Source organism: Telopea speciosissima, chromosome 3 (genome assembly GCF_018873765.1).
Source record: "Telopea speciosissima isolate NSW1024214 ecotype Mountain lineage chromosome 3, Tspe_v1, whole genome shotgun sequence".
In the NCBI taxonomy this organism is placed as follows: Eukaryota; Viridiplantae; Streptophyta; class Magnoliopsida; order Proteales; family Proteaceae; genus Telopea; species Telopea speciosissima.
Genome location: NC_057918.1, coordinates 59641089 through 59655520, shown reverse-complemented (window position 1 = coordinate 59655520; position 14432 = coordinate 59641089).

Genomic DNA, 14432 nt, shown 5'->3' with positions numbered 1-14432 from the left:
TTAGCTGGGCAAAGAATTGTTATCATCTACGGTTCCCTGATCGGTACGGTTCCTAGTGACTCTCACAAGAAGGGGGTGGGATCCACTCAGGACACCTGACCGAATACTCTGCCCGGGTGGAGTCCACACTCCTCTTGTGATACTGCATTTTAGGTGGTAACTGTTACCAACCAGGTTTATCGATTTCCTAAATTATAGTCCTTTTCAATTTTGTGTAACGTACCTATGAGAGTCATTTGGGAAACGGAAGTGATAATTTTCCTGACCTCCTGAATTCAGCCCACCTTGGGAATTCATTAGCCTTGCATCGGGGTAGCCAATGAAAGTACAAACTTGGATGCGATTTTTTATTTCAGTGGAGGCTAACCGATTAACGTTCTTTTTCCTTAATTTTAGGTTTTTAGGCTCCGTTTGTTACGGCGTAAAATTAGAACAAATATCTGAGCCATTTTTTTGTTTACAAAAATAAAATTAATTTATTTTTACATTTTATTTAATGTAATCGTCTGGTCCAAATAAGGATGTTAATGTAGAATCAAAACTGAACAAAGTTGAACCAAAATAAATCGGGTAGGTTTTGTTTTCAAAATTTGAAATTTTTTTCAGTTTGGTTCGGTTTCATTTTCAGGATTAACACGTTGAAGCGAACCGAATTACTTATTTTCAAATCAAAACCAAAACGAATAAGGAACCAGGTAATTTGAATGATAAATTCTGTTCTTTTTAATGTTTGGAAAAATTTTAATGTGTTATGACCCTAACCAATATGGGTTTTTTTGCTAATTAAGATGGAAAAGGTTAGCCTAAACATATAAAAAAAATCCAAACCGAATACAAACTCGTTAAAAGCCAAGAAAGGAATCGAATGAAATCAAACTGAGACCGGACCATGCCAGTTCGGTCCTGATTTTGAAAATAGGCACTTTTTCGATTTTGGTTCGGTTTCATTTCCATATGTTCTATCTTGAATCAAACCAAAACCGAAACTGAACCAATTGACACACCCTTAGTTCCAACTCTATAGTACTGGTGCACATTCATGGACATACAGGAAGCATGCCAACACAAAAAAGGATATTTGATTAAAGAGAATGCGTTCTGTGTCCGGGAGCATGGCCCCTGTGCTAATGCGTTGGCCATTGGGAGCACACGGAAGCATCAACAAGGGTGGGATTTCCATCTTTCATGGGGACATTGCGGTCATTTTGCTCCATCTTGGGTTTGGGCACCGGAACCATACTCCTACAGAGCATCTTTTTTCCCCTTGATTAAATTAGACTCTAAAATTTGACATGTGGCTAATCTAGACTATGTCCTCTCTATGCAACGGTCAGAATGGACACATCATTTGTCCACAAGTCAAAATAGATGCCTTGTGAAGTTTGGATAAATAACCGACCTTTATGATAATAATAATTTACCTATTTTATTTCACACACACTATAGAATAGATAGAACTACCATATTTTGTTTTAATTTGTACCATATTAGTGGTTGTTAAAAATCCTTAATTACTTAAGTTTTTCCTCGAATTTAATTAGTGCATGTTTGGTTTCAATTCTAATTCTCATTTCTAATAAACAGCCAGAATTAAGAATAATTACTACGATGATGTATAGGTATGTTTCGAATTCTAGATGACAATTCTTAGAATTAAGACAGTATTTGTGAAAATATGGAAGAGGATTTGTATTGATTCAAGTAGAAGTTTACAAGGTTCGCTTCTTATATAGTGCAAGAAAGAGAAGGAGAAGATGGAAAGAAATCAGAAGCTATCTCATATCACATGTGATAATAGAAAAAATTGAAGGTTAACTTGGATTGAACTTCTATAATCGTATATAATAAGGATATAAACAAATATGAAGAGATAAACTAAATATGGAAGGTGATAAGACTGTAAAACTAAGAGAGGTCGTTGGGTGAATGATTTCACTAGATTATGCTCTCAGCTATTGAGAGTTATATACAGTAAATACAAAAGAATATTCTTGGAGGAAATCTCTCCAAGATAAAATCACAAGAAGATCTTCCTATAATGGGGAAGATAATCAGGAAAAATAAAAGGAAAGAAATAAATTACAGTAATGGAGATATACACAAGAGGATAAGGTAGGTGAGGTAGGTGAATTTGATGAGCTGGGCGTGCGTGCGCTAATACTCCCCCTCAAGTTGGAGCATGGAGATTGGAGATGCCCAACTTGGACCGTAGATACTGAAACTGCTCATGGCCAAGAGATTTGGTGAATAAGTCAGCTAACTGATCTTGGCCGTACGAAGGAATCCTTGCTGAATCTTCTCACGAACCACATGACAGTCTATTTCGATGTGCTTAGTGCGCTCGTGAAAGACCGGATTGGCGGCGATGTGAAGGGCTGCCGCATTATCACAATAAAGGGGGATGGGTGCACTGATGGAAATCCCCAAAATCTTTTAGGAGATAAGAGAGCCATGTGAGTTTGCAAGTTGCCACAGCCATGGCGCGATACTCAGCCTCAGCCAAGGATCTAGAAACCGTGGTTTGCTTCTTGGTCTTCCAAGAGATGGGACTTGAGCCAATGAAGACACAATAACCTGTGGTGGATCAACGGGTCATTGGACAGGCCGCCCAATCAGAATCACAGTAGGCCCATAAAGAGAGATCCGATTGGCGGGGAAAGAAAATGCCTTGCCCTAGTGTAGCCTTGATGTAGTGAAGTAACCGTATTCCAGCATCAAGGTGAGAATGGCGAGGGTGATGCATAAATTGACTCAAAATATTGACTGTGTGCACAATGTCAAGCCTGGTGACCGTCAGATAGATTAACCGACCAACCATCCGTCGATAAACAGAAGGGTCGGGAAGAACGTCACCCTCGGAATCAGATAACTTCAGATTCTGCTCCATAAGAAAATCAGCGGGTTGGGCACCAGAGAGTCCCAAGTCTGCAAGAATATCCAAGGCATATTTGCGTTGCAAGACATAAAGGCCAGAGCTGGAATGTGCAATCTCTAGGCTAAGAAAATACTTGAGGGTCCCAAGGTCCTTTGTCTAAAATTGTTGACAAATTAGATTCTTCACAGTGGTGATGGAAGAAATGTCAGAACCAATAATGACGATGTCATCCACATATACTAGGATGAAAACGGAGGTGTTGTGCTGATGACGAAAGAAAAGTGAATGATCAGCCTGAGATTGTGTGAACCCTGAGTGCAGTAAGGCCTATGAAAATTTGGAGAACCAATTGCAGGAGGCCTGTTTGAGGCCGTACAATGATTTTTGTAGGCGACACACAAGTTTCTCCCCCTTTCGCTGATAACCCGGGGGGGGGTGTCATGTAGACCTCCTCATTTAGGTCCCCGTGTAAGAACGCATTGTTTACATCTAATTGATGCAAAAGCCACCTGCGAGCCACTGCAATTGCTAGGAGAGCACGAACAGTTACTAACTTCGCAACGGGGGCAAAAGTATCATGATAGTCCACCCCTTCAATTTGAGTATACCCTTTTACCACAAGGCGTGCCTTATACCGTTCAATAAAACCATCAGATGCCTTTTGATTTTGTAAACCCATTTGGAGCCGATGGCTCGCTTGCCAGGTGGGAGGGGGACCATGGTCCATGTGGCATTTTTTTCAAGAGCCACAATTTCAGCGTGCATAGCATCACGCCACTCCAGTAATTTCATAGCTTCGGTAAAATTTGCAGGTTCACTATTTAGGGATAGGGAGCTAAGGAAAGAAAAATGGTTAGGACTAAAACGATCATACGATAGGAATTGAGAAAGAGGGTGAGATGTACCTGAACCAACAGTAGATGAAGAGCATGCGCGGGCAGCAGAAACATAGAAGTCCTTTAGGTAAACGGGTGGGGCACAAGTCCGGGGTGGTAGGGTTCTCTTTGGATGATCGGTTGGATGGGGTTGAGGTGGATATAGTTGTGGGCCAAGTTCAGTAGGGGTGGAGGAAGAGGGTAAGTCGAAGTCGAGGTTTTGGGGTGGTGGTGGGGATTTCAGAATAGTAGGGTCGATGAGTGGTGGTGGGGTGGGAATCTCATCAGAATCGTCAGTGAGGGGAGGGAGATGTAAAACAGGGGATGAGGGGGTGGTTGTGAGCATGTTGTAAGGAAAAATTGATTCACGAAAGACGACATCCCGTGAAACGTAAATTTTTTGAGTGGTAAGGTCAAAAATTCTATAGCCCTTCTGACCATAGGGGTAGCCAACAAATATACCAAGGGAAGCATGCTGATCAAATTTATGCTTAACAGTAGGGTTGCGACCAAAACAGAGACAACCAAATACCCGTAGTGTAGAGAAAATGGGTTTCTTGTGAAAAAGCACTTTATAGGGTGTTTGGTATTTGAGTACAGGGGTGGGTAAGCGGTTGATGAGAAAGGCGGCTGTGAGGATGCATTCCCCCCAAAAAGATAATGGTAGATTTGCTTGGAAACGTAAAGCGCGTGCAATGGTGAGTAAATGATGGTGTTTACGCTCCACGACACCATTTTGTTGTGAAGTGTGAACACAACTGGATTGGTACAGAACCCCCAATGAGCGGAAATAATCAAAATTTTGACTATTAAAGAAATCCTGGGCATTATCAGAACGTATTTTACAAACTGAAACATTAAACTGTGTTGTAACCATTGCCATAAAATTTCGAAGGAGGGTGGACACATCAGACTTGTGATTCATCAAATAAACCCAAGTAGTCCTAGAAAAATCATCAACCACAGTTAAGAAATAACGAGCACCAGTATGGGATGGGGTACCAAAGGGTCCCCAAACATCGACATGAATCAATTCAAAATAACATGCAGTTTTAATAGTACTAGAAGGAAAAGGTAGGCGAGTTTGTTTTGCCAAGGGGTAAATAGTGCAAGTGCACTTCTTGGAAAAAACAACATTATTATCTAAATTTTGCAAATTAGGAAACACAGATGTAGCCGGATGACCAAGGCGCCAATGCCAAAGGTCAAAATGGGATCCTGTGACTATGGCGGCAGTGAAAGTAGACGAGGATTCCAAGAGGTAGAGGCCACCATGTTTCCTACTAGTCGAAAAAGTCTTCATCGAGTGTTGGTCCTGAAAAACACAGGAGTTGTCACAAAAAATTACATGTAGGTTGGATGTAGAGGTAAGCTGACATAGGGATAACAAATTGCAATTAAAATGGGGACCATGTAAAACATTATGGAGAGTTAGATGTGGAAAAAATTTGCAAAAATTCGGTCGGGCTTTAGTATACGAAGAAAAAAAGGATAGATTAGACACCATATGATTTGTGGCGCCACTATCAATAATCCAATATGGGTGGGAAAGGGCTGCGAAACAAGAGGGATTACCTACAAAATTTACCAAACCATTAGAGTTACTGAAGGGAAGTAAGGCTAGAAGTTGTTGCACTTGTTCGGTTGTGAAGGAGGTCAATCCAGTGGTTGGACCGATGACAGTGTCATCCAATGGAGTCGAAGCAACATTGGCACGATGGTGGCCACCATGGTTGGATGAAGAACCTTTACGTGGGAACCCAGGTGGGTACCCATGTAATTTAAAACAGTGGGAGTTGGAGTCACTGTCCATATTGCAGTGAGTGCAATGATATTTCGGACGAGAACTGCTGTCCGATTTAGAAGAGGGGCGTGGATGTGCCTGCGAAATCATGGCAGCGTGCTCTGGTTGAGGAAGCCAAGATTCAGTTAAGCTTCGTTGTTGCTCTTCTTGAAGCAAAAGAGAATAGCCTTGTTAATGGATGGAAGGGGATCCATCAACAATAGTTGGCTGCGGGCAGCGGCATAGGACTTGTTCAGCCCTTGTAAGAAATCCATCAAATTGTCTTCAGCCAATAGTGTTTGAAGAGGTGCGAGTGCATTACAAGTGCAAACCGGCAAGGCACGATAAGAGGACAACTCATCGTGGAGGGCTTTGAGATCAGTATAAAACTGGGAGATGGACCTAGTGTCTTGACGGAGAGTAGCAATTGCCCGTCGGATTTCAAAAATCCATGGGGCGTTTTCTTGAGAAAACCGATCAGAGAGTTCCTTCCAAATAGCAGCAGAATTTGTGTTCCATAGTAGGCCATTCGCAATAACCGGGGAGGTCGAATGAATCAGCCACGATGTCACCATGCTGTTGCATCGAAGCCAGGCAAAGAGAAACGGTTCTGCAATAGGTTTGGGAATGGTTCCAGTGATGAAACCACTTTTGTTTTTGGCCTAAAGCGCCATAGTGATAGCCTGGCTCCATGTGGGATAGTTATCGCCGGTGAGGAGCTGGGTCACCAAGGGGCTGCCAGGATGATCAGAGGAGTGTAAAAAATAAGGAGAGGAGGGATCAGCCGTGGGCACCACACTGCTGGAGGCAGTAGCAGCAGCTTGAGTTACTGCATCCATGCTGATACAAAGATCATCTAGACTGTTGATACCATGATAAGACTGTAAAACTAAGAGAGGTCGTTGGGTGAATGATTTCACTAGATTATGCTCTCAGCTATTGAGAGTTATGTACAGCAAATACAAAAGAATATTCTTGGAGGAAATCTCTCCAAGATAAAATCACAAGAAGATCTTCCTATAATGGGGAAGATAATCAGGAAAAATAAAAGGAAAGAAATAAATTACAGTAATGGAGATATACACAAGAGGATAAGGTAGGTGAGGTAGGTGAACTTGATGAGCTGGGCGTGTGTGCGCTAATAGAAGGCATGCGCTGGCAGAGTTGGGGTGGGTCTCTTCCAGAAGATCCCGCTAATACTCCCCCCTCAAGGTGGAGCATGAAGATTTTGAATGCCCAACTTGGAAAGAAGAAATAGAAACAGGTCTCGTCCGAGGGCCTTGGTGAAGATATCCGCGAGCTGTAGGCGAGAGAAAATATGGGAAGTAATAAGGCAGCCAAATTGGATCTGCTCTCAAACAAAGTGGCAATCGATTTCAACGTGCTTCGTTCGTTCATGGAAGACCAGATTAGTAGCAATGTGGAAGGCAGTCTGATTGTTACAAAATAAGCGCATGAGCATTGAAGAAGAAACCCCCAAATCCTTGAGCAAAGTATGCAACCAAACGAGTTCACATGTGGCTGAAGCCATAAACCGGTACTCTTCTTCAACGGAGAAACGAGAGACCGCAATTTGCTTCTTGGACTTCCAAGATAACGGACTGCTACCAAGAAATGAGATGTAGCCATTAATGGAACATCGTGTAGAGGGGGCAGGTAGCCCAGTCAAAGTCAGAGAAGGTGGTGATAGTGAGCGAACTTACGGCCGAGAAGAAGAGTCATGTGCACGGTGAGGTCTTGATGTAATGAACAAGGCGTAGAGCCGCGCTCCAGGGAGGCTATCGTGGCCGATGCATAAACTGACTCAAGGTGTTCACGGCATATGTGATGTTGGGCCGTGGGATGGTCAGATAGATAAGGCGACCAACGAGACAGCGATAAGGAGATGGATCGAGCAGTAACTGACTAGTGTCAACAGCCAAGCAGTGATGCTGCTCCATGGGAAATGCCACTGGATTGGCTCCTAAGAGACCTACCTCAGTTAAAATATCTAGAAATTTTTGCAGGTTAATGAATATGCCTGTACCACTACAAGTGACTTCGATGCCAAGTCAATACTTCAAGGTCCCCAAATCCTTTAGATGGAACCTATGGTGAAGAAAAGAAATCAATGTCCGAATGGACAAGGGATCATTGCCAACAACAATGATGTCATCAACATACACAAGAACTATAGTATAACTGGTCAGAGTAGACTTGACGAAGAGAGAATAATCAGCTAAGGATTGGCGATACCCGACAACCAATAGAGACTTAGTGAGATCAGAAAATCAATTGCGAGACCTTTTTGACTATAAGGTATGTACTTTAATGCTACCAACCCCAATTCATTATACACGTAGATCGAGAGAATATGTGATTGCGATCGTACGGTCGCAAAACTTTGAAATAAATTAAATTTATATCAAAAATAAATTCGTAAAATATTTCAAATAAACACTGGATCTAGACCGTTTGACCAATCACTGACTTTCTATCTCTTGGATATTGCCCATAAATGGGCAGTGGAATTCGTGTTGAGCGTCCTACATATTTATAATGCGGGACCACAAATCCAGTGCACTAGTGTACAGTCCTAACGGAAATCAACCCTTGGCTTACCAAAATTCGTGATGCCACATTGCAACAAAAAATAATATCTGAGGTCAAAGGGTCAACGGGTGGCGGGTATGTATATTATTTTCAAACAACTGGAAGCACTACATGTGATATACATACTAGATTCGTAGATATACACATTCTCGATGTGTACCCACATCCATGCATTGAAATCACCATTTCTGGTAACATGCGATATGACGACCATATAAACGGGATGTCCAATACCGTCCCCAGTCGAGACCCATTTTAGGTTATGACTTATGGAACGTACTTATATGCCCAAATTTAAATAAAATCCATGCAAAAATTAAATTCATTAATTTAATAAGTCAGATTTTGATGGACACACTTTCAACAACCTCATTGAAGAAATATGGGATTACATTAAATGCCATCTCTTTTGGTTTTGTTGCGACAATGATCTCAATCTCAATGTTTCTTATCATGACCATCTTTGAATATTTGTTGAGGCCAAAACTCCCTTTCTCATCAATAATAGTTGTGCTATTATGGTGATGGGTGCTTGTTTAACCTATTATGTAGGTAGGATAATTGATTAATTTTTTTTTGGCTTTTCTATTCTATGTCATAAAAACACCATAAATGTTTTTTTCTATTCTTTTCTATGTCAACCAAACAATAAGAAAAGAAAAAAATATATTTTCTATTATTTTCTTTTCTATCCATTTCTATTTAACAAAACACAGCCTTGGTGACAACAAGATGCACCATAAAAGGCATTTTCTAGGCTTCACTATGAACAATGAAATGTAACACTTTACTATCTGCAATGTGGCTGGCCGGTCCCATCCATGTTATGCCATGTAGCTGATAGTGAAGCTTAACACTTCTTTATCCATAGTGAAACTTATGTAGTAGATAGATAGTAAAGCAAACGACTAGTAAAATGCAATTTTTCCTTAGGATGTTCCTAAGCTTCACTATGCATGGTGAAGTGTTAAGCTTCACTATGCATGGTGAAGTGTTACGGTTCACTATCAACTATGTGGCCCCACTCATGTATTGCCCCATGGTAGATAGTGAAGCATAACACTTCACTAGGCATAGGAAGTGTAGTTTTTTCCATATAAAAAAGGTATGATTCAGGGGGAGGACTGGTGTTATCAACCTTCTCATAGATTGGATTCATATTCCAAGGGAATCTACGTAAAAAATGAGAGTCATGCATTTAAGTTCCAACCAAAAAACCTTCTCATATAGATTATCACCTGACTTATTGATGATCCCAGGTCGACACTCAGGGGGTGAATTAGGGTCTCTAAAAACTTTTCAAATTCTCCCAACATTGTTCTTGATATCCTTGTATTGATGACAATCCCTGACATAGTTGTTCACAATCACCCAAATGCACTACACTGAACTTGTATAGAACTGCTAACACTGATGCACTGATACACACAACCTTCTGTACTGTCCACTTGTCACACCCTGCACAAACACCGACTGGTTGGATTACCCCAATTGTACCAGTCTATAGCTCGTGTGCACCCTTGCCTCATAACCAACATAATAGCTAGGTCTCCAAGGTGTGAACACCCATCTTGCAAGAAAATGCACTCCAATACAATTGGATAAAGTAAACAAAGTACAGGACACAGTGGTTTACATGGTTAGGTAATATGCCTACGTCCACGGTGCAATACCCTAACAAGGGTTTCGCATATTGCATGATATACTACTCAATCTCGTATGGCAACCACCATCCAAGAACTCACAATCCCTGCTTTAGTTTGTGTTACCACACAAACATGGGCTACTATCCCAATCTTCTGTCAAGCACCCCACTTGCTGAAGTTACAATGACTAAATGCAATTAACATAAGCAAATCCCCCTGATATAATCGCCAAAATAGGCTTACAGTCCAACTAGGTATCTCAACACATTACACAACCTAGAATCACAAATGGAGATTTACAATCAGGGATTACCTCTTGCAGAGTAATGCTGCAATCACCAGTACCTCTAGAATAGTTTCAGAACATTACACGCTTCCCTATTAGTGTGGAAATCAAGAAGACAACCCCTTCTTGCTCTTTCATGCACAAAAGATTTTTTTTGCAGATTTTTGTTTTGACGTTTTTCATCATTCAGACTTGTTCTTCTCGTTTCTGTGAGTGCACAACACTTCACGACTCATAAATTGGAGTCTGGATGGCCAATATATGGCCTTGCAAAGTTAAACAGGTCAAAAGTGGTAACTCGGGGGCAAATCTATAATTTTGAAGATTGTTCGTGACATCTAGAACCTCACCAGCGGCGGTGTTACAGTTTGTAATGTAACGAACTCAGGTGGGTCAAATTTTGATCGTCCAATCTTCTTATCAAAACACGGGTGTAATAATGAGGCTCAAATCAAAATCTTTTCGATCAACTAGAGTGGGGCTGTTCACAGCCAAGGAAATAGAATCTCGTAAGAGCACATGATACATGGACGGTACACCATAGTTGTTGTCAGTCGATTATGCGATACAGTGTATCACGATCTATGAAAGCCGATGCACCAAACCAATAATACATCAGGTGCGAGAGTCTTTTGCATCACTGCAACTACACCGTAACACGCACTAATAACTATCCTGGATTTGGAATCTTCCAATCTGGGCCATCTAATTATGATACGATGTATGACAAAAACACCGGAACTCCATCCTCCCTGCCAACCAAATGCCAGAATTGGAATCTAGGCTCAAAAATTGAGGTTTTGACACACAAACCAAGGAAAGGAGAGAGAACAAGGGCCGGGGAAGGCATTAAGCTACTGTAACCACATTTTTTTTACAAGAAAACAACCAAAATACTCCCCAAGCTCATCCAAAACCATTCAACCCCTTCTCAATGCACTCCATTTTTGTGCAACTAAACAAAAACTTTGGTAACTTTCTCGTCCGACATCAAAATGACGTGAAAGATTTCTCCGCCAAGTTCTGTCATTATACCTTCCAAAAATGGCATCAATGTGGCTACCAATACATGCATGAACCTATGAAATTCCAACTTTAACTATATGGAGCCTTCACCTTCTGCTTCGGCCCTTCACCAAACACTATGTGAGGACCTAATACATTGTCAAATGGTGTCCCACAAATCCGAATGCTTCTGTAATCCTTCCAAATTAAATGACCAAACTCTACTATTATGTTTGTTTACAATACAAAGATCTCAAATGTTATCTAAACTATTACCTTCTTTATTTATGTAAGAAAACTAAGGCTATGTTAGTTCCCAAGAAAAGAAAAAGAAAAATTCAATATTTTTTTTTTAATTTGAGGTTAGAGAAAAATATAAATCCATCATTATATCATCATGATTTTTGTCTTCTTATTATTATTTTTTTCTTTTTATTTCTTGAGAATCATGTTAGACATTTTCTAATGACGATATGTGGGCTTGATTAATTATCGGATCGATCATTGATGGGAATCAAGAAATACAGGGGCTGACGTGACTTGCTACTTATTTTATTGAAATGGACCGGACCGGCCTGGCCCATTGTGGAAGTGGGTTAGGGTTTGGAAAGTATTATAAATACTAATGATGAGGGGTCCCTACAATTGTTATTCTCTTTTCTCTTTTCTCCACAAGAAAGAGAGGTGGACGGGAGTCTAAGAAACTATAGAAGATCCCCATCGTGGTTGTCCAAGTTTCTACACGGACTCGCGTTGTTCTTTGTATTCTTCATCAACACACAAAGGATTATTCTTATTTGTTCTTCATTAGCCTACGTGGTGAAAGGTACACATCTCCCTCATGGTTATTTATTTGTTTCACTGTGTTTTAGTTACTCATACAGAGATCTGGGATTGGGGTTTTAATAAAACCCATGGTTTTTCTAACAAGTGATATCAGAGCTAGACTGTATGGATTTAGAATCAGTGTTAATGAAACATAAGACATGATTAAAATTGATTTGAATCGTCGTTTTGGGTTTTGATTATAAAATGGTGAAAGACGGGTAGGGTTTCGATCGTTCTTGAGTTTCGGTCAGAATTTTTGATCGACGAAATTCGTAGATTTTTATATGGGTGTGTAGGGCTCGTCGAGACAATCGCAAAGATATGTGATCGTGGCGATATGTGATCGTCACCACAGGACTCACCGTCACTCATCGAAGGCAGCGACGAGTGGATCTCACTAGCTGATTTGTTTTTTCAAAAAAAAATATTCAAAAGAATGAGACGTGTCATGTTTTGTTTTGGGTAAAACCGTTTTACTTTTAGTAAAGCGTGTTATGTACGTTGGTAACCTTTATTTTTTTTTTAAAAACATTTTCAAAAAACGTTGGTACAGTATCTTTCAAAACAAAAAAAAAAAAGGGAAACTGAATATGAAATATTCCTTGGGAATATTTTTGCTTGTGGGTCAAGTTTGACCCATTTGACCTCACTTGTTGACCAACCCTAAACCTAACCCATTGACCCGACAACAGACCCGTTGCAAAAATACAAACCAGTTCGAGCCAGGTTGGACTAACCCGGGGTGGGTTAAAACTAAACCAATTTGGCCCGAATCGAATAATGGGTTGGACTGGGCCGAATAAGATGTGGATGTGTCGGATCCGACTCGACCCGATCCTTACTGACGTGGTAGGTCTGGCCCGACCTAGAACGCCTGTCCTGAAAACCCAGAATGTTGACCCAAATTTTTGTCTAGTGGGTTGGCTAAAAAACCCATCGAAATTTGGTGCCAGCGGCGGGGTTTCGTCGGCGTTTTGTAGATGTTGACCGGCTTGGCTGGTGCTGACCAAGACTTAATAAAAAAGGAAAAGGGAATCTTAGGAACAGAATCAGTTGTTTTTAAACCAATTGTCAACTTTCTCTTCAATAGTCATCCTTTCAGATTTATTGAGCTAAGTTTTTGTTCTTGAGTAGGGGTCCGTCGTATTCTCTTATCACTAACTACTAGAGATGAAGACATTGGTGTGGTGGTGGAACGTTCTATAGATACTCTATTGAGAGAGACATTAACCGTTGGTACATCATGAATCCAGTGCACCGTTATATAATCTGAGGGACATCAATTGTTGGTATACTAAAACCCATAATGCCTAGCTGCAACGATAAGGACCTCTCAAGTCTTTAGACCAATTGAAAACTATCAATGAGAATATTGTCGTCAAGCAACTTACAATATTTCATTCAAGATTCTGATGTAATCATATTCAATGTACACATACATGTGTACTTGAATCAACAGTCATGAGCCCACACAATACGATGACCATATGAACAGAATGCCAATTCTGTCCTGAGTCATGAAAAGATTTGAAGTGGAAATTTATGGGAACCACAACCCGTTGCCATGCAATCATAATTATAAATAATCAATTTATTTATGGATTTTATGGACATATTTCCAACAAGAAGATCCCCACATCAAAAGAAAATCATATTGCTAAAAAATACAAGAAAAAAAAAAGGTATTTGAAGTCAAGCTCTTTCTAGCATTTGCTTTATATTAACATGCACATATAGTTATATCGATGCTCACCTTGTTCATTTTGGCCTAACATGAATAGGGAGGGCCCTTCAAGATAGTACGTAACTTTATGTTTAAATTAAACATCCTTGCTGACATTCAAAAGAAGGAAATTTTTTTTAAATCACCAAATACAATAAAGGAAAAAGAATTTTGCTGAACAAAATTAACACGATGATATATTAATTTTCATTTAACATAATCTTTGAAGTTTTGAAAACTCCTTCGGTGACAATAACAACCCCCATCCTAAGAAAAAAAATTCAAGACCACCTACTTAGTTTATGAATCCTATCATAAAATAATCATCAAGGTTTACATAAAACTTCAATTAAGGATTGAGAAATGAAAATTGATTGATGTCAGTGTTTGGAAATGGGGTTACCTTACTTCAAAACACCTAATTATAGGGTTCTCAACTATTACTAACATCAATATTTTTTCTTTTATATCCTTGGAATTTTCATTATTTCTTTTATTACAAGAAGAGTTACCTTGGTGCTTCTGTCTCCTCTCTTTTTCCCTTTTATTTTTAAACCAATTGCCAACTTTCTCTTCAGTAGTCGTCCTTTCATATTTATTGAGATTGAACACCAATGTCTTAATGGTTCTCATACTTGGATACTTATTCTCCTCATAAGCTTTCAACAAGAGCATCTTTTGTTCTTGAGTAGGGGTCCATCGTGTCCTCTTATCACTAACATCTAGAGACGAAGATATAGGTGTTGCGGTAGAGCCTTCTGTAGATACTCCATTGAGAGGAATATCATTCGTTACAATTTTACATTGCTCTTCAAGTGT